At 42.1% G+C, this 20,082-nt stretch overlaps 1 protein-coding gene across 1 annotated transcript in view; it reads left to right on the forward strand.

The window, feature by feature from the left end:
- Nucleotides 1-1,185: 1,185 nt before the first annotated feature.
- The window catches only part of ARHGAP32 (Rho GTPase activating protein 32), a 305,906-nt gene continuing 287,009 nt past the window's right edge, over nt 1,186-20,082 (forward strand). The window contains exon 1 of the mRNA XM_042472624.1: nt 1,186-1,432. The gene's annotated coding sequence lies outside the window, so the exon portion shown is untranslated. The remainder of the gene's footprint in view (nt 1,433-20,082) is intronic.

Raw genomic sequence — 20,082 nt, forward strand, 5'->3', positions numbered from 1 at the left:
AGCTCCCTGAGTCTTTCGTCATAGGGCATGGTTTCCAGACCCTTCACCATTTCAGTCGCCCTCCTTTGGACACATGGCTCCAGTTTCTCAATGAATTGTGGTGCACAGAACTAGACACTATACTTCTATTGATGCAGCCCAAAATTGCATTGGCCTTTTTAGCTGCCACATCACACTGTTGACTCATGTTCAACTTATGGTCTACTTGGACTGCCAGATCCCTTTCATACGTAGTTTCATTCAGCCAGATGTCTCCCATCCTATATCTGTGCATTTCATTTTTCTGCCCTAAGTGTAGTACTTTACATTTCTCCCTGTTGATGTTCATTTTGTTAGCTTTGGCCCTATTTTCTAGTCTATTCAGGTGCTTTTGAATTTTGATCCTGTCCTCAGGGGTGTTAGCTACTCCTCCTAAGTTGGTGTCATCTGCAAATTTGATAAGTATGCCCCCAATTCTGTCATTGAAGTCATTGATAAAGATGTTAAACAGCACTGGGCCCAGGACAGAGCCCTGAGGGACCCCACTGGTCACTTCTCTCCAGGCTGAAAAAGAGCCATTGCTGAGCACCCTTTGGCTTCACCCAGTCAACCAATTACAAATCCATGTAACAGTTGCCTTGTCTAACCCACATTTTACAAGCTTGTTTGCAAGAATGCCATGAGAAACCTTGTCAAAGTCCTTACTGAAATCAAGATATATTATATCCACAGCGTTCCCTTCATCTACCAAGCTGGTCATGAAATGATAAAGGTTTGGATAAACTGGATGGACATGGGGAATCCATTGTAAAGACGTAGGTTTGGAAAACAAAACCTGCCCACTGTTTTGTATGTTCTGATGTTGTCTAGTACTTGCTGCAAAAATAACTTGGGAAAGGAAAGAAAAAGTGGGGTGGAAGCGGGTTAGCCCTGCAGTGCGGACGCCTCCCCCCCAAAGCCATCCCAGGCGAAGGAGGAGCCTTTTGCTGACAGAGATTGGGCTCCTCTTTTTCCATAGGTGCCAATGGGCCTTTCCCCCGCCTCCTCCATCCCTTCTATCTTGAATGCAGAGGGAGGGAGGGAGAGAGAGAGAGAGAGAGAGAGAGAGAGCGAGCCTCAGCCTTTTCTCTTCTTTGGCCTCGCCCCCATTGCCCCCTCCTTCCCTCCTCTTTCTCCTCCTTCCCTCCTTCCTCTCCTCCTCCTCTTTTCTGCCTCCACGCCCGGCTTTTGTTGCAAGGGCTCTGCTTGCTCTCTGCGAAGGACGCGAAAATGGGGGAAGGCGAAAGAAAGGAAGAAGGCAAGGAGGCTCTGGAGAGCCCTTGAAAGAAAGCAAGCAAGGAAGGAAGGAAGGAAGGGAAGAAAGGAGGAGAAGAAGAAGGCGGCGAGCTCCGAAGGGAAGGGACCCTCTGCCTCTGCAGCAGCCAAGAGGGCTGGGGGCTCCCTCCCAACGCAGGTAAGGACCCCAGGCCTCTCTGCCTTCCGCACGTGGCTAAGGCTCTTATCCGCTTTCGGACCGCTCCAGCTGCCACACAACCCCCTCCCAAGGAGCCAGGGCAGCTCAAGCGGGACCAAACCGGAGGAGCCAAGGCTGGCTGGCTGGGCGTCCCAGGGCTGGCCCCAGGTGGGCCCCCAAGGCAAGGCAGGGCCACCCCAAAGCCAGGGGCCTCTCCGGGGGATTGCCTCCTCGGCTTCCTCTTCTCCTTCTTTATCTCCTTTTTCATCTCCTTCATCATCTTCTTTATCTCCTCCATCTTCATCATCTCCTTCATCTCCTCCTTCACCTCCTCCATCTTCATCATCCTCTTCATCCCCTCCTCCTCCTCCTTTTCCATTTCCTTCATCTTCACCTTCTTCATTTCCTCCATCTTCTTCTTCTTCATCTTCTTCTTCATCTCCTTCTCCTCCTCTTTTCATCTCCTTCATCTCCTTCATCTCCTCCTCCTCCTCCTTTTTTCATCTCCTTCATCTTCACCTTCATTTCCTCCATCTTCTTCTTCATCATCATCTTCTTCATCTCCTTCTCCTCCTCTTTTCATCTCCTTCATCTCCTCCTTTTTTCATCTCCATCTTCTTCATCTCCTCCTTCTTATCTCCTTCATCTCCTCCTCCTCCTCCTCCATCATCATCATCTTCATCCTTTTCAAAGGGTTTTCTTCCAAAGATTTCTTCAGACGAGGTTTGGCATTACCTTTCTCGGAGGCTGAGATGGTGTAACTTGCCCAGGGTCACCCAGTGGAAGCAGGAATTTGAACCCTGGTGTCCTGGACTCTTCATCCAACACTCAGGCCACTGCTGGTCCCCAAGACACTAGATCCATTGAAGCAGTGGGATTTACATAAGCATTCACTTACATTTGAGCACTTAATTTGTTGTGTCTGCTTCAATTGGGGCTAGCTGTTGGATTTAGGCCAGAGACCCAGATCCAGCCTGGTCAAAAGTGTGTTCGCCTTACAGTTTTATGGAACAAAATTGTGTTGACTTCTAGGCTGGTGTTAACTGGTTTCCATCATAGGCATAAAGCTTATTTCTGAATAAAGTGTGGATTAGATTTTTCAGCCTTCAGTTACTTTGGGAGAAAGTGCTATTGAAATCTGTGGGGTTTTCTTCTGTATGACTGCAGTCAGGATTGGACACAAAAATCCATTCCCTATTAATGCAATTGTTAGAGGTTTTTAAGCCAAGGCTGGATGTGGATGATGCAGTAAATAGTGAACATCTTGCATTGACTTATTGCACTACATTACCTTTTAGGTCCCTTCCAAATATGTAATTTGATAGTTAATGTGCCCATCCCAAGGTGTATCAAAACAACCCATGTACCCACATATGTGGACCGAGTTGTGTTTCTTTCACTGTTGTTGTTGTTATTATTATTATACTTTATTTATATAGTGCTGTAGAGTTACACTGTTATGTTTTGGGTACCACAGAACTCTCTTTCATGGATTTTCCTGTGGGCCAAAATGACTTATATCTTGGAGATCTACTAAGGCTTAATCTCTGTTCCACAGCTCATCATGAAGTGTGATGGGGCACGATGAGCATGTCTGTTGATGTGGCTTGTGGTCTGGAGGTAATACATGTGGGTGGATTCATGTTGAGCTGGATTTCTGTGAAGCTTTGAAGCAAGGAGAGTCGGAAAGCATGTTCTGAATATAGATTTGCAAATGCGTAATTGCCGGTGAAAACTAATCCAGTGGCTTTTTGAGCCTGCATCTCTGGATTGTGAAAAGTGGCATCTATCCTTATCGAGATTTTGTTTGGGTTACACTGAACAGTTGTGTAGGTTCCTGGAGAGCTGCCAGGCTTCAAAGATAAGGGGCATTGCTTTGAATTAAAAAGACATTGGCTCTGAAACCTGCTGTTGTGACGGCTAGGAAGTGTTTCAGTGTTGCAGGAGGAAGTTGTTCTGTGCAATGCAGGAAAGGTCTAATGATCTGGGAAAGAAAGGGGAGGTGTTCTGGAGTGTGCAAGTGCAGCCATAAAGTGCGCTCATTACCATCCTGGAAGTGCTTCATAAACTGTGTGTGACACTCGGTGCTGCAGTGAGCAGAGGCCGCAAAGCACATGCTCCTTCCCTGGTTTTACTGCTCATTGCGTTCTCATTATGTACATAGAATGAAATGCCCCGAACCAGTTCAGGCTTGGAAGCTATTATTCTCTTCCTGGTCTTTGTTCTTTCAGAAGCTGGAAGTGAAAAGATCTTGGATTGCTAGTATGATCCTCAGTGGAGATCAGGACGTTTGGTTAATGAATCACGGAGCATTTCTGAACAGGCTTCCTTTTGATTTCTCTTTTTTGTTTCTTATTTCTTGAAGCATTTAATCCACACACCTCTGTTTACTTTACACTGTGCCAACGTTTCTTTTTTATTATTATTTTAGAATAAATGCCAACAGTCCAGCATTGCTTCCTCTGTTTTTCTCTTTTGAGGAGAGGAGGTTAAAGGTGCACTGACCTTTAGTTAATGGTTTCAAGCATTTTATGGTTTGTTCTGTGTCTCTGATCCTATGAGAATATACCTGATGATGGTCATGAAGATAGTTACTGATACAGTTATAATCTGTGAGAAGCATTTTAAAAAATAGGTTTCAGTTCAATTGGTACCGTTTAAACTATTAATTCATTTCTCTAGTTTTTGGTCAGCGATTAAATGTATCAGTTCCTTTAGGGATATTTCTGTTTCTTCTTTTTGTTTCCCGCCTCGATCCAATCCAGGGAGAGGCGGGATACAAATAAATATCTTTATTTATTTATTTTATTATTTAAAGGTCTGTGCTTAACAGAACTGGGATTCCTTTTGATATGATCTACTTGAATCAGGCAGCTGTAATTTGCCTAAGTCACAATGGGATAGTCAAGGATTATGCATTATGAGAAACATGAAGGTGGCCTTCCACATTTGCCTTACAAATTCCTTTGGTGGTGATGGATTATGTGGGTTGTGCATCAAAACATTTGTGTGCAGAAGAGCAAGCAACTTTCATTAGTTAGTTAATTTTGCATCAGTTGGAGAATCAGTGTCATGTAGTGGTCTGAGCATTGGACTATGACTCTGGAAACCAGGGTTCAAATCTCTCCTTAATCTTGGAAACTCAGTGGGTTGCCTTGGCCAAGACAGCCTTAGAGAAAGGTAACCCCCCACCCCTTTGAACAAATCTTGCCAAGAAAACCCCATGATTTTGTGTCACCATAAGTTGCAAATGACCTAAAGGCCTACAGCAACAAAGCCTGTCCTGTCTGAGAAACACTTTGAACTTGATTAAACTTGTTACTCTCCGTGTAGTCACCTACTGCTTTTGCTTGAGATTGACACGAACAGCCCACAAATGCTGTTGCAAAGCATATTCAGGTTTTTGTTTAGTCTTGATTTTTCTAACTACACTCATCCTTCCACATTTGCGGCTTTGACTTTTGCAGATTTGATTATTCACAGATTTTATGAATATGTTCTCTCTATGAATATCTAGGTCCTCCAGCACAACTTTATGGTCAACTTTAACCAAAGGTTGCACTGAAGGACCTAGAGATTGCTAGAGAGAGCACTCCACTAGGCATTTGTAGTGCCTCCAGCACAATTCTATGTCTGGCAGATGTTGACCACCGAGTTGCACTGGAGGACCTAGAGGTTCCTAGAGAGGTGTTCTCTCAAGTAAAAACTTGGGCCCGTTACTGACAGGCCTGAAAATATGGACTGGGTCTGTATTAGGGTTAGAAAGGGGTGTCACTTCCTGACGCCCCTAACCCTAATACGGACCCATTCTGTACAAAATGGCAGTGGCCGTTCTACACGGCCACTGCCATTACGACGTCACGACCACGCTGCCTCCAAACGAGGCGGCACGGACGTGATGTCTTTGCACTGCAGGAGGGCGCCTAGAGCGCTCTTTCTGCAGTGCAAGAAGGAGCTCTGAAACGGAGCTCCTTCTGGGGTTTGTGTCGCTGGGCGCAGCCTTTACATGGCTGTGCCCAGTGATGCAGAGGAGAAAGGGGCCAAGCGGCCCCTTTCTTCTCGTCCCCGCCGTCGCCAGGTGTCCTTGGGGCTTGAAGCCCCAAGGACACTCCTTTCCAGGCTGCGGGGAAGCGGCCTTTTGCCGCTTCCCCACGGCCTGCAAAGCGGTGGATCGGGGCCTCGGAGGCTGCCGGTCTGGCAGCTGAGGCCCTGAAACATCAGGGAGAAGGGCGGGTGCAGGCCGCCCCAAACGGGCGGTCTGTAACCCGCTATAGTGTTTTTGTTATTTGCAGTTTTTCCACATTCATGGGGGGTCCTGTGCCCCTAACCCCAGTGAATGTGGTGGGACAAGTGTAGCTGGTATTCAAGGGTATTTTAGAAACATGTTTGAAACACTAGTATACTGCATGAAGCACAAGTACATGACAATACCCTTTGGGATCAAAACTTACCAATTTGTGTCTTACTTCCTGCACCATTCTCATTTACTTTATAGGAATATCCTAAATATGCTTATTCAGAAGTAAATCAACAGGTATTTTTAGGATTGCTGATAATCCTAAATATGGTCGGAAATGCAGGACGCCCCATCCTGTAGATTTTATTTGCTCTGAATTGTAGCGCTGCTTAAAATAGAAATGATATGCAAAAATGTTCACTTTTGTTATCACATGGTGTATATGCATAAATCCATCTTTACAGTAGGAGTCAAATCTACTTAAGTTACATATGTGTGCAGCTACTCCTACGATTCAAATACTGCTCATCAGTTAAACTCTGCCCCCCCCCCCTTCATAAGGATATATAGCTAGAAAAGAATCAGATACACACACATTTCTGAGGAAGCAGAACAAGGCTGCATCTCCATTGCAGATGTAATCTGGTTTGACACCACTTTAACTGCCATGGCTCAGTGCTGTGGAATTCTGGGAATTGTAGTTTGGTGGGGCACCAGAGGTTTGCTGTGCCAGCCTTGCTTTTGGAATATAAATTTTCTTTTGAATGTTCCATACTAGAGATGCCAGACTGAAACTCCCATCAGCCTTAACTAGCAATAGCCCTTTGGGAGTTGTGCTCCAACAGCATTGTGAATGTTACAAGTTGTCCACTCCGCTACAGTATGTTCATGTTGGCATCCCCCAGAAAATACTGATGCTGCATAAAATATAGCTACAGTCCTCTGCAGCAGAACAGAAAGGACCAGAACAGTTCCAGAAACAAAAGTCTATGTTACAGTGCTAGCATGTTCTCAACATCCCTGGCAACACTGTTGCCATGGGCCAATCATCAACATTTACACCAGGGACACCCCCACGTTAACCATCAGTCAAAATGTGATAATGCCTTGAGGATATTATGGCGTTACCCACCTAGTTCATACTCAGTTCCCCATATGGTCCCCAGATATGTCAAAAGGAACCCACAGCAGCTGTTTTGTTAGACATCCACAGCCTTTTTGGGTAGGCAGGCAGGCAAGCAGAAATTGCTACCTGCAAGCAAAAGCTCAGGACCAAACCACATATTAACACATTCCCCTCAGGGCTAAACCACATATTATACTAGTGACACTTTTTAAAAGCGTTTGGAGAAAACAGCTGCTAGGCCCTAAACAAGCATGTGATCCTTGTTTGGATGAGGCCACCATATTTGTTTCCTGCTTTTCCTTCGTAACTGCTATTTGGCCTGAAGATTCAGTTTGCAGTAAATACCAGCTCTGGGGTTGATAGCAGAAACACAGTGGAGTTCAGTGAGCAGAAAACCTGGGATTTGTCAATCTCAGCTACTAGTTCACCACACCAGCACAGGCCAGCTGCGGTGGGATGAGAGTGAGGTGTCAGTATCATTGTATTGTTGGTGTTATAGCGACAAGAGTACAACAAACATAGAAAACATAAATTGAATTTATTTACACCAATCATGCTTAACGTTCAGACTTGGCACCTTTCATCTGTGACCTATAAGGTTTTGTATTTTGTATTGGGGTAGAATTCAGAGGTCTGATTAGGCCTGATCCCATTGTCTAGACAGCAAATGTGATGCCATCTCCCATACCTTTGCTGAAGAACACAGGGAAGGAGATAGATCCTCTTTGGAACCAGCAGTGCTGTTTCATAGAATCATAGAATCATAGGCCTGTTACAGACAGCCCTAAGGACTGGAGCGTGGCTTTGGTGTGGCTTCTGGACTCTTAGGGCGCATGCATCATTGAAACACCATACCTCCACTGTGACTGGAAGCAGCTATATTTTGGCTGTCTGTAACAGGCCATAGAGTTGGAAGAGACCTCTGCCATGCAGGAACTCTCAAAGTATCCCCGACAGATGGCCATCCAGCCTCTGTTTAAAGATCTCCAAAGGAGGAGACTCCACTACACACCGAGGGAGTTTGTTCCACTGTCAAACATCCCTTACTGTCAGGTGGAATCTCTTTTCCTGGAGCTTGCATCCATTGTTCCGGGTCCTGTTCTCTGAAGCAGCAGACAGCAAGCTTGCTCCTTCCTCAATATGACATCCCATCAAGTATTTAAATAGGGTTATCATATCAACTCTTAACCTTCTCACTAGCCAAACTGTGAGAAACTGGCCATGAGAGTCGAGCCATTACTGTTGCTTTATGCTGATGGCAGAACAGGACACCAGTGCGATCAATGAGAAGGGATAGAGTGACCCTTCTTTGTTGATCTGATGGTGAGACATCCCATTCTGACCTCAACAGAAGCAATGGCAAGGCTCTCCAAATGGTCTTATGACCATTGAGGTACTTGGCTAGCGAGGCTGCAGCAGTGACACTGAAGGGGGCAGGCCAATGGAGCTGATGCGGTGACAAAATGACCGATTCATGGGCACAGTGATGCAATACCACACCAGATTTGGCTTGGTGCATGTGGTCACCATTGTGGTTGGTCTGGAGCCAGTCTGGGGCATAGTGCTCTGGTCTGGCTTTGGATTAAGTGGCTTCTGACAAATACATGACTTGGAGAGTAGCCTTGTGTGCCCTAGCAGCCAAAGAAATTAGGAAGAAATACACAACAGAGTTAGCCATAAGTTGTAAAGATGATGACGAAATTTGAGAAACTTACACTGGATAACAATTATTTTAAATTTTAAATCTATAAAGTTTTGTATTTTTTTATATAAATATATGTTTGAACTTTGTATGCATTTGTTGTATGTATTGTCGCTTTATGCAAAGGCCATTGGCCATAAGCAATAAACTTGACTTGGAAGTGGCTTCTATAGATATGCCCCCCCCCCAGTTTTGTTTTTTAGTATTAAAAATTAGTTTGTCTTCAAGTCGCCATGTGCAAATTCCCACAAATAAGTTTTATATCTGCTCCTTCTAGAGATGAGTAGCTTTTGGGGGACCCCCCCCCAATTGCTCATGGCTCTTTATGGCAAGTGACAGTGTATTTGCTCTTCTATTTGTCTCATTGATTTCTACTATTGAAACCAACGTCACGTAACATCATAAGAGTCTGTGTCCCCCCCCCCCCCCCAGAATTTCCACTGAAATGCTAGATTTAACTTTTTCTCCGTAGTTATTAATGCTCACTAATAAAACGTGACGTGTTGTTTCTATTGATGCAGCCTAAAATCGCACTGGCCTTTTTAGCTGCCCCGTCGCACTGTTGACACAAGTTGAACATGAGTCAACAGTGCAATGCGGCAGCTTAAAAAGCCAATGCAATTTTGGGCTGCATCAATAGAAGTATAGTGTCTAGATCAAGGGACGTAACTCTATGATTGTATGAATATTGCTATAAAAGCCTGTAATTCCAGGCAACAAACATGGCAACACTAGATTTCTGTATTTCTTTTTTCAGTACAATGAGTTTAGTATTACTAGTTGTTCCTGGATTGTAAACCTGCATATCCTCATTCTGAAGAAGTTTCTGTATTTCTCATTACTAAAAGTATGTTACATTAATCCTCCTGTTGGATTTTGAGGGCAGTTTGGCGATATAGTTACTTTGGTTGATACTCTGAAACTCTGTTGAGATGTTTGCTGTTAAACAACCAACCTACCTACCATCAACATTTACACTTTGAGGATATGACGTAGTATCTTTTGCTATGGCCTTAAAGAAGGCTGCTGTTTGGTTTACAAATAAGGTCCTCAGGACATGACTCACTGAATTTTATTGTCCTGTGCCTTGCAACACTTTCATGGGAATTCACCGGGAAGAGGATACAATGCTATCCTAAGTGTCAGAAGGGACAATATCAATTTTAAAATACAGTATAGTTTTGCAAAGTGCTGGTTAGTAGGACCCACTCCTTAATACAAGGACCCATACTAGACTTGGAGTAAAGATACATGAGGAATTTGAAAGAGTTTTTCCGTTTAAAAAAGTTTAGTACAGTGGGCCCTTGTTATCCGCTGGGGTTTGGTCCCAGGATCCCCCGTGGATAACAAAATCCATGGATGCACAAATCCCATTAAACACAATGGCAATGCGAAATGGTGTCCTTTATATAAAATAGTGGCATTTGTGTGAATCTTGGTGTATTGCATGGGCTGCCTTTCTTTTGTGTGTGTGTGTGTGTATGTGCGCATGTGTTATTTATATAAATTTATCCAAAAATAATTATTAAAACTTCATGTTTAAAGAGTAAAATGTAGCGCATAAAAATTCCAGTTGCTTATGGTGTTATTGACTTTTGTGTTAATGTTTTTTGCTTATCCATTTTTATATCTTCATATCTTTTAACCTTTCACATAGAATTTAACACAGTGTTTTACAAGTTTTGTTGCACACGTTTGTACTCGCTGTATTGTTTAGTGTATTGTAGTTCTATTTCTGTTTTTACATATTTCATTTTATTTTCATATTCTTCATCTAACTTTTATATATAACTTTTGTGTAGCATTTTATATAGAGTTCTGCTTAGTTTTGTGGTACTTTGAGACAGCCCATGCGCTAACCAATAAATATTGACAACTGCCATAGTGCATAAAAACAAGAGTGAGCAATATGAAATAAAATAGGAAACTCCTTTCTTGCAATCGAGATCCCACCTTAAGTTTCTCCATTTACTTATGGAAAAAGAGATGCTTCCTGTTGGCAACTTGGGAAAAATAAATGAGACAGCAGAGGTTTCTAGCTAAATGATGCCTATGCAAGCCTTGGATGTAGAACTTAATTATTGTAATGGCTGCAACTTTATTCCGTTGAGAAAAGGAGAACAAAAGGTTGTTTGTTAAGGACCATACAACGGGATACAAAGGCTCCAATGACCTTTGGATCTTAGTGGCTGTGCATCTGAAGGATGAATTGTCTAAAGAACTGGAATAACTGCCAGGAGACCGGAGATCTACGTTTCAGTCCCTTTGCATATTCCTGTTTTAATGTCCCTATTAAAAATATGTTAATAGCACAAACCTCTTCCATAGGCAGAATGAATGTCCCTTTAATTGACAATATTCTAATTAACCCTCCCCTCCAAAATAAGGACAGGAAAAAAAGTCGCTTTGAGTTGCTGAAGTGCTTGAAGGAGCTTTGATGAGGCGGAGAAATGCTTTTCTTCTGGAGAAGTTTGGGTCTGATACTTTTCTGTCTTTCTAATCGGGATCGCTGCCAAGATGGAAAGTAGCAGGCATGCAAAGTGTATGCCTGCTAGGTGCATGTCAGGTCAAACCAGGTCTCTGTTCCTGCCAGCAACCTGTCAGAGAGAGCTAGTCTTTAGACTGCCTGAAGGACCATTTTCCTCCACTTGAAGGTGGATGTCTTACTCCCTTTGAAGGGGAGGTCTGGCTGAGATATGGGCTGGGCCTTCTCTCTTGTGGAAGTCGAGTTGTGGAATTCTCTTAGAAGCAGTTTGCTAAAATTTAATAAAAGCGATATGAACAAGCATCAGTGAAAGACAAAGGAGATGCTTGCATATGTATCAATGAAAAGGTTTTTAACTATCCCTGAGTGTATGGTGACAACTGATTGTCTCTTGGAAGTACAGTCGGCCCTTCTTATACACAGATGCTTTATACACAGATTCAAGTATCCACGGTTTGAAAATGTTCCGAAAAAGTATAAATTTCAAATATCAGACCTTGATTTTCCATTTTTTATAAGGGACACCATTTTGCTATGTCATTATATTTAATGGGACTTGAGCATCCATGGATTTTGTTATCCATGGGGGATCTTGGAACCAAACCCCAAGGATCTACTGTATGTGGAGCATCTGATTCCCATGGCTAGCCTGCCCATAGTTGTTGTATTCGGATGGTGTGCTAAAATCTCCTCGTTTTGTTGTGTTTCCCAGGGGCAGAATGGACAGGTCAAAAGGCCCATGTTCTCTCCAGCCTGAGGTCATCTTTTATGGACGATGCAGGCCAATAGCCCCCTCTTGGACGGCCAGTCTGTATACCAGTTTGGGAGTTCCAGACAGACCTCAGATCAAAGGGAACTTAACATGGTTTAAAAAGACTGGTTGTTTGTGTCATGGAAATTCCTCCATGACAGCCAGCAGACTTTATGGCCCCATGTGCTCCTTTCCTGCCGCTGCCACAACATTCACTCTGAAGGCCCTTGTTGTAGTCTGTAACATTGAAAGGGGGCACCTGGCTATGTGGGTGAGGCCAGGTGCCCTGTTTCTGCCATTATGAGGGCCGGCTTTAGGCATTTGGCCACCCTAGGATCAAAATATTTTGGCACCCCCTGTTGCCCCTCATAATTATTTTCACAGATGGACTGGAGGGAGGGCCCTTCTTCTTACTCTGATTAGGCCCAATGGAGCTGGCCTGTCTTTCTCTCCCTCTCAATGATGGATGGAGGGAGGGCCTTCTTCTTTCAGGCAAGGCCTGATGGAGCTGGGTTGCCTTTTTCTCCCTCTGGTTGATGGTGGATGGAGGGGAGAGCTCTTCTAAGGGCTGCACGGTCTGGTGCTTCTATGGTACAATGATGGGCAGTCATGTGAACACCCACTCATTGCTGTGCCAGGTCAGAATTGCAGGTAGGATACCATGCAGTTGGCCCATGGTATTCTGCCCATCTGCATAGGACCAGTCAGTGTCTTCCCTACTTATATTTTTCTTTCGGTTTGTCAAGTTTGTGAGCTTATTCTCAATATATTTTAATATTTTACATTATAGTGATTGTGCTCATATTGTGAGCCGCTTTGTGGTTCTGTCAACTGAATGATGGGATGAAAGATGGAAATATTAACATATCACTTGTTTGTGTGTGGACATAATGATTCCCTTAACACAGCAACCTCATACAAACAAAATGTTGTTACTTCCATTCAATTGCGTAGTAAACTGTATGATTCCAGGGAATAAGTCGAGACAAAATGCAGTCTTGGGCAGGTTTCAGATGGACTCTTCTCTAGTGGCTTTTGGTGGTCCAAACAAAAAAAACAAAAACAAAATTGCAGTAGAAGAATAGAGAAAATTGGTACATACATATAAAGAGGTGTTTCTGATCAGTTATTACAGAGTTTTAAACAGTCAAGTGCAGTTTAATATGGCTATTAGTGAGGTGCTTTCTTTGATTTCTGCTTCAGTAGAGGATGAGAAGCAGCTTTAAGAAGACACCTGTAAATTATTGTAATTATTGGCTGTTACCAGGGAAACTTTTGTATAATGATGTTGCTGTGTTTGCAAGAAGTTACTTAGCAAAATCTGAGCCGAGAATAAAGCTGATACACTAAAAAGAGTGCCATTCCTGCTGTAGGTGATAGTAGTTATAGGATGATCCAGTGGGGTTAGTGGTTTGAGTGTTGTACTAGGACTGTGTGATACCAGGGTTTCAGCACAGAAAACTACTGGAAGATGTTGGGTAGGTCACACTTTCTCAGCCTTAGAAAAGGGAATGACAAGCTTCTTCTGAATAAATCTTGCCCTGAAAACCCTGTGATAGAGTTGCCTCAAGTTAGAATAGAATTGAAGGCACATATTAATGGATCTTATAGAATTATAGTGGAATATGAGTGCATGCACTTTCTCTAACTGGCTGCATGCCATCTTGTAGAAAGTCAGCCATGCACATTGATTGAAACCTTTCAGACCATTCAATAAACTTAATGTCACAGAAAGCACTGGTAATCTGTGCATATCTGGTTAAAATGTTAAGGCCAATCTGCATTGAGTTCAACAGAGGCTTGGCAGCAGAAATAAAGCAAATGGCTGTTTGATAATGTGCTGGAGAGATATGTAAATGCAGAAAAGAATGTCAGACGCATTGTGTATACTTTTTTCTTTTTCATTAAAACCACTGCCTTGCACTACATTGCATTTCATTGACCCAAGAAATGGAAAGCCAAGGATATTCTATAGAGCTCATGAATCAGTGCTTTAAAATGTCTGTTTTGAAGATAACTTTAAATTGACTCTCTTTACATCAATGGATTCTTGATTTGTTATTTATTTGGGATTGCATTAAAGCAGACATTTTACCAATGGCAATCAAACACTCAGAATCTGTAGTAGCCATTGAAGATTTGTACTAAGTATAGATAAGAACTAGAAAGTTTCCTTAAAGGGAGATACTCTTAGCTGTGTACATGGATGAAGTACTGACACTGAAGAGCTCAAAGAAAAGTATGGGGGGGGGGATCCTTTAAAAAGATGAAAACCCTATGTTAGAGTTTTCATAACCCTGGATAGAGTCCATAACCCTGCATTTGAGCTTTCATTGGCACTTTCCCATCTACTTTTTGTGTGCTGCTCCTCTTCAGTACTTGAAAAACATCAGGGAGAAATATTATTATTATTATTATTAACCTTTATCTATAAAGCGCTGTAAATTTACACAATTTACACTTTTTATCAAACTGCTTTCCAAACTTTCCAAAGGTATTTGCCATGTGAAAGAAGTAAATTATATCCACGTTTAATAGTCAATAATTATTTCTACAGGCCAACCAGAATATAGTAATACATATTATAGGGCATAGAGCTTTCACCATTTTGATCTCCCTCCTCTTGATACACTCCAGCTTGTAAATACGCCTATTATTATTATTATTATTATTATTATTATTATTATTATGCTTTATTTATATAGCGCTGTAGATTTACACAGTGCTGTACATACACACCCTTGAATTGCGGTGCCAAGAACAGGGCACAGTATTCCAGGTGAGGCCTGACCAAAGCAGAATACAGTGATGCTATTACTTCCCTCTATCTAGACACTGCACTCCTATTGATGCAGCCTAGGATCCTATTGATTTTCTTAGCTGCTGCATGACAGTGTTGACTCATGTTTAGCTTGTGGACTACTAAGGCGCCTAGATCTCTTTCCAAGTTGTCAAGGCAGGTGTCACCCATCCTATATCAGTGCATTTAATTTTTTCCACCTAAGTGTAGTACCTTACCTTTCTCCCAGTTGAAATTCATTTTGTTACTTTTGGCCCAGCTCTCTGATGTGTTAAGATCATTTTGAATTTTGAACTTGTCCCCTGGGGTGTTAGCTACGCCTTTTAATTTGGTGTCATCTGCAAATTTATTGACAGTCTTTTCCTAAATGCTAAGGAAACAGAGTGGCTCAGCGGTTAAGATGTTGACTCTGTTGATTGCAAGGTTGGCAGGTCAGCAGTTGGAGACCGAAGCGCAGCGTGATGGAATGAGCTCCCATAACTAGTGCCAGCTTCTGCCAACCTAGGATGCAAGAATGCTAGTAGATAAATAGGTACCACTTTGGTGGGAAGCTAACAGCGTTCTGTGCAATCATGCTGGCCACATGACACAGAGCTATCTTTGACAATGCTGGTTCTTTGGCTTAGTAATGGAGATGACCACCACCCCCTACAGTTGGACACAACTTGACACCCTTGTCACAGGGGAAACCTTTACCATTACCTTTAAAGGAAACTTTTGTATGGTATTCCTGGTGAAGTTTGAAAATAAAGTTCAGCATACATGGTGCACATTGAGTTATTGCTGCGAAGGGCAAAAAATAAAATCCATATCATGGCAGGAAGCAGCCGCAAACTCTGTATACCTCATGTCTCACTTATCTCTCAATGTGGATTTGTCTTGTTCTAGTCCATGAGAAGTTGGATTTTGCTCAGTGTTCTCAAAGGTAAACATATAGCTATTAATGTTTGTTTTTATATATTGATCATCAAAGCAAAGGCTAACATTTATATTTCAGTGAAGCATTTCTGTATGAAAAGTAGGATTTCTGACTTGCCCAAGGTCAGCCAGTGAGTTTCATGGCTGAGCTGGGAATCAAACTCTGGTCTCCAGAATCATAGTCCAGCACTCAAACCACTACAACATACTGGCTTAGAAAGTTACATGCTCTCAATCTCAGGGGAAGACAGTGGCAAACTGCCTCTGAAACAATCTCACCAAGAAAACCCCATGATAGTTTCTCCTGATGGTTGTCATAAGTTGGAAATGACTTGAAGGCACACCACCACCACCACCTCCACAACAACAACAATGGCTCCTTTTCATCCTGAAGAGAAGTGTCCAGTGGGGTCCCACAGGGCTCTGTCCTGGGCCCTGTGCTATTCAACATCTTTATCAATGACTTGGATGACAGTATTGAGGGCATACTTATCAAATTTGCAGATGACACCAAACTAAGAGTAGGAGCTAATACCCCTGAGGACAGGATCACAATTCAAAATGACCTGAATAAACTAGAAAGTTGGGCCACAGCTAACAAAATGAACTTCAACAGGGAGAAATATAAGGTACTGCACTTAGGGCAGAAAAATAAAATGCACAGATATAGGACGGGGGACACCTGGCTGAACGAGACTTTATATGTATGAAAAGGATATGTGAGTCCAAGCAGACCACAAGTTGAACATGAGTCAACAGTGTGATGCGGCAGCTAAAAAGGCCAATGCAATTTTAAACTGCATCAATAAAACTATAGTGTCTAGATCAAGGGAAGTAATAGTGCCACTCTATTCTGCTTTGGTCAGGTCCCACCTGGTATATTGCATCCAGTTTGGGGCACCACAATTCAAAAAAGACATTGAGAAACTGGAGTGTGTCCAAAGGAGGGCAACTAAAATGGTGAAGGGTCTGGAAACCATAAAGCCCTATGAGGAAAGGGAGATGCTGGGTATGGTTAGCCTGGAGAAGAGAAGGTTAAGAGGTGATATCATAGCCCTGTTTAAGTATTAGAAGGGATGTCATATTGAGGAGGGAGCAAGCTTGTTTTCTGCTGCTCCAGAGAACAGGACCCGGAATAATGGATGCAGGAAAAGAGATTCCAGCTTAACATTAGGAGGAACTTCCTGAGAGTAAGGGCTGTTCGATAGTGGAACACACTCCTTCCTCAGAGATTTTGGTGGAGTCTCCTTCCTTGGAGGTCTTTAAGCACAGGCTGAATGGCCATCTGTCGGGGATGCTTTGATTGAGAGTTCCTGCATGGCAGAATGGGGTTGGACTGGATGGCCCTTTTGGTTTCTTCCAACTCTATGATTCTGTGATTCCATAAACAACAACAGTGACTGAATAGTTAAGGTGCTAAATATAAGCCTATGAAGAATTATCTCCATCACAAAAACTTCAGGTCTTTGTATTTTGTCTTGGTAACCACTTGTGCTTGCCTAATGTTTTGAAACTGACAATAAGAACTCATTACTTAATGTAACATTTCATTCTGTATTTGTATCTTAAAATAGTTAAGTCAAACCTTTCTGTCCCCCCCCCCCCCCAATTATTTAGATTCTCATAAATGTTCAGGGGCGGTTTTTTTGTAATAAATCTTTGAAATCGTATTTATTAATGCTTAATCCATTAAAAAAAATCCCTCACATTCAGGCCCTGAAGAAAATGAAAGGGTTTCACCTTCTTTGATGTATGTAGTACAGGAGATCCCTTCAAAATTACTTGGAAAATTAATTGCTGCTTTAAATAACCCAAAGGTTACTTTTGAAGCAAAATGAATAGGAAATGTGACAAAAAGGGGAAATCTTCCATGGGTGTCATCTACAATTGAACAGATATGAAAAAGTCAACATTGCTTCATTCTCTTCCTATGTACTCCAATAATTGTTACATAGATATTTTAAAAGAGGAATTAAATGCTATAAAGATTTTCAGAAGAAATCTTCCAGAAAACATGGCAGCTTTCCTTGTCATAACATTATGGAAAGGGGCAGAGAAAGAAAATTCTTTGGATCCCTTTTTATAGTGCATATAGTTTCCTTGCACCTTTGGGTGGGAACAATGTTTTTGTTGCTTTTTAGTCACATTTGCAGAATACTTTAGTTTCTGTGTTGACTCTTTCAGTGGTTGAAGCGAATTCTGTATTTTTTGTATCCTCAGTTCTGTTCTACGGCTATCATTGAATTTCATTGGTTCAGGGATCCTCATTTGTCAGTTAGCCTCCAACTTCATTGGATCCCTGAACCAAGGAAATGGGCCCATACAGACAGGCGAAAATAAAGCTGCTTTGAGTCACTTTGGAGGCATGCTGTTTAAATGATGCATGCGTCCTAAGAGGCCAGAAGCGGTGCCAAAGGATTGGAGCGCAGCTTTGGCGCAGTTTCCAGTCTCTTAGGACGCATGGATCATTTAAATAGCATACCTCCAAAGTGACCCGAAGGAGCTTTATGGTGCCTGTCTGTATGGGCCCGAAGTGCATTTGTCCCATAGTTGCCCTCATCTGTGTTCTTTCATTTAACTAGTATTCTACTTGTTTTATATGCTTTTAAAGTAAATAATTTTCTGTTAATTTTAGTGCATCTAGGAGCCATGAAGTGTTCCCAGCTGCAGTTACTCAGTGGCCAGTACAGAATTTATGGCTGTAGTTAGCTTATTGCATACCGATAAAACTATACAGTACTTGAAAACATGAAATCCTGTCAAATCTTGGAAGCTAACCAGAATTAGACCTGGGTAGTACATAGATTCTTCAACTATGAAAGAAGACAAAGAGAAAGGGGATTGATACTCAACCAAACAAATCCCAAACACAGTTGGAAGGCAAAGAATACGGTTGAAATCCTATATCGATAGATCTGACGATAGAATCATAGAGTTGGAAGAGACCCCAAGGGACATCCAGTCCAACCCCATTCTGCCATGCTGGGTAATACTTGGGGAAGGAAATAACTAGGGAATACTAGCTGCTGTGGAGTATATTTAGAGGTAAGCAATTGCAAACCACCTCTGACAGCTCTGGCAACTTGAAGGCAGTATTGGCTTATATTTAAATTTCCTTTCTAAAGCTTAAGATGGTTCATAATACAACATTTTAATATTAACGATAGTAGTGTTCCTTAGCCAAATATTTTGAAGAAAAGTGTTACAAATTTTGGCAAGAGATAGAGAATATGTCTCTTCAAATAGAACTGATAGTCCTCTCGCCATACACCACTGACTGGATTTCTAGTCCTATAGCCTTTGGAGTGCTGCACCTTCCCCACCCTGGAATAATGCAGAAATAATCTTGGGAGTATGAGAAAGAACCCCCTTTCACCTGTGATGACTTATTTCATAGTCTGTCATGTTCTTAAATTCATCTTTGTAAACTCTGATAAGTAGTACAGTGGGCCCTTGGTATCCGTTAGGGTTTGGTTCCAGGACCCCCCGTGGATAACAGAATCCATGGATTCTCAAGTCCCATTAAACATAATGGAAGTAAAATACTGTCCCTTATGTAAAATGGCACAATCAATGTTTGCGTTTTGAATGTTATATACATTTTTGAATATGTTCAAGCCGTGGATACTTGAATCCGTGGATAAAGAATCTGTTGATACAGATGGCTGACTGTAGTGTGCATTGCACTGTGTTCTTTGCCTTGTGGCTTAGGTTGTGTAGAATGCAAAATTCTTCCCTTGTTTATTCATAGTCTTATTAGTCAGATTTTAAGGTATGGAAATGTTACATTAGTGGGCTGTAAAATACTTAGGTCCAAAACACACTGCAGGAATAATCCAGTTTGAGACCACTTTAACTGCCTTGGCTCAGCGCTAGGGAATCCTGGAAACTAGTTTATTGTGTCACCAGACAGAGAAGGCTAAATGCCTCACAAAGCTACAGTTCCCAGAATCCCCTAGCATTGAGCCAGGGCTGTTAAACTGGTCTCAAACTGGATCATTTCTGCAGTGTGTCTTGGACCTTAGTTCCAAAGAAGTATATTTTTCCATGCTTCAGAATGCAGACAGATTTGTGGTGCTTTTGACTACTTAGCCTGCATTCTGCTCCTGTTTTTGGTCAATTAAATATTGCTTGTGGGATTCCTTCATTCTTAGCCAAGATTCTGTCAGTTGGATACTGAATTCCAAGCAATAAGCGGAATTAAGATTGTGGATATGCGCATGTCTCTGTGTTAAAGGTGCAATGTGAGCTATTCAAAGAGAATCTAAAGACCATTTCTCCTTTCCTCCTTCAATCATAGTGCCTTAGAGTCTGGTTAAAGCTATGGCCACTTCTTTACTTCAGTTTCTTGTCTTTGGCAAGTATTTTTGTTTTGAAGTCACTGTTTCCTTTGCAGAATTGAGGACCTGAATTCTGTGGGTGGATACTAGATTTTTGGAAGGGTCTTATATCAATGTTTCCTTTTTGGTTGCCTTCTCTAGCAATGCATCTAAGAGAATGGACCAGTCCTTGATAAGTAAACCCCAGGAAAATCTTTGACTTGCTTTTCTTTAACCCACTCATCTCTTCCAGAAAGTGTGGTAGCAATAACTAATGATTTGCAGATGTTTTGGCATACTGTATTTTGAATT

Source organism: Sceloporus undulatus, chromosome 6 (genome assembly GCF_019175285.1).
Source record: "Sceloporus undulatus isolate JIND9_A2432 ecotype Alabama chromosome 6, SceUnd_v1.1, whole genome shotgun sequence".
NCBI lineage: Eukaryota > Metazoa > Chordata > Lepidosauria > Squamata > Phrynosomatidae > Sceloporus > Sceloporus undulatus.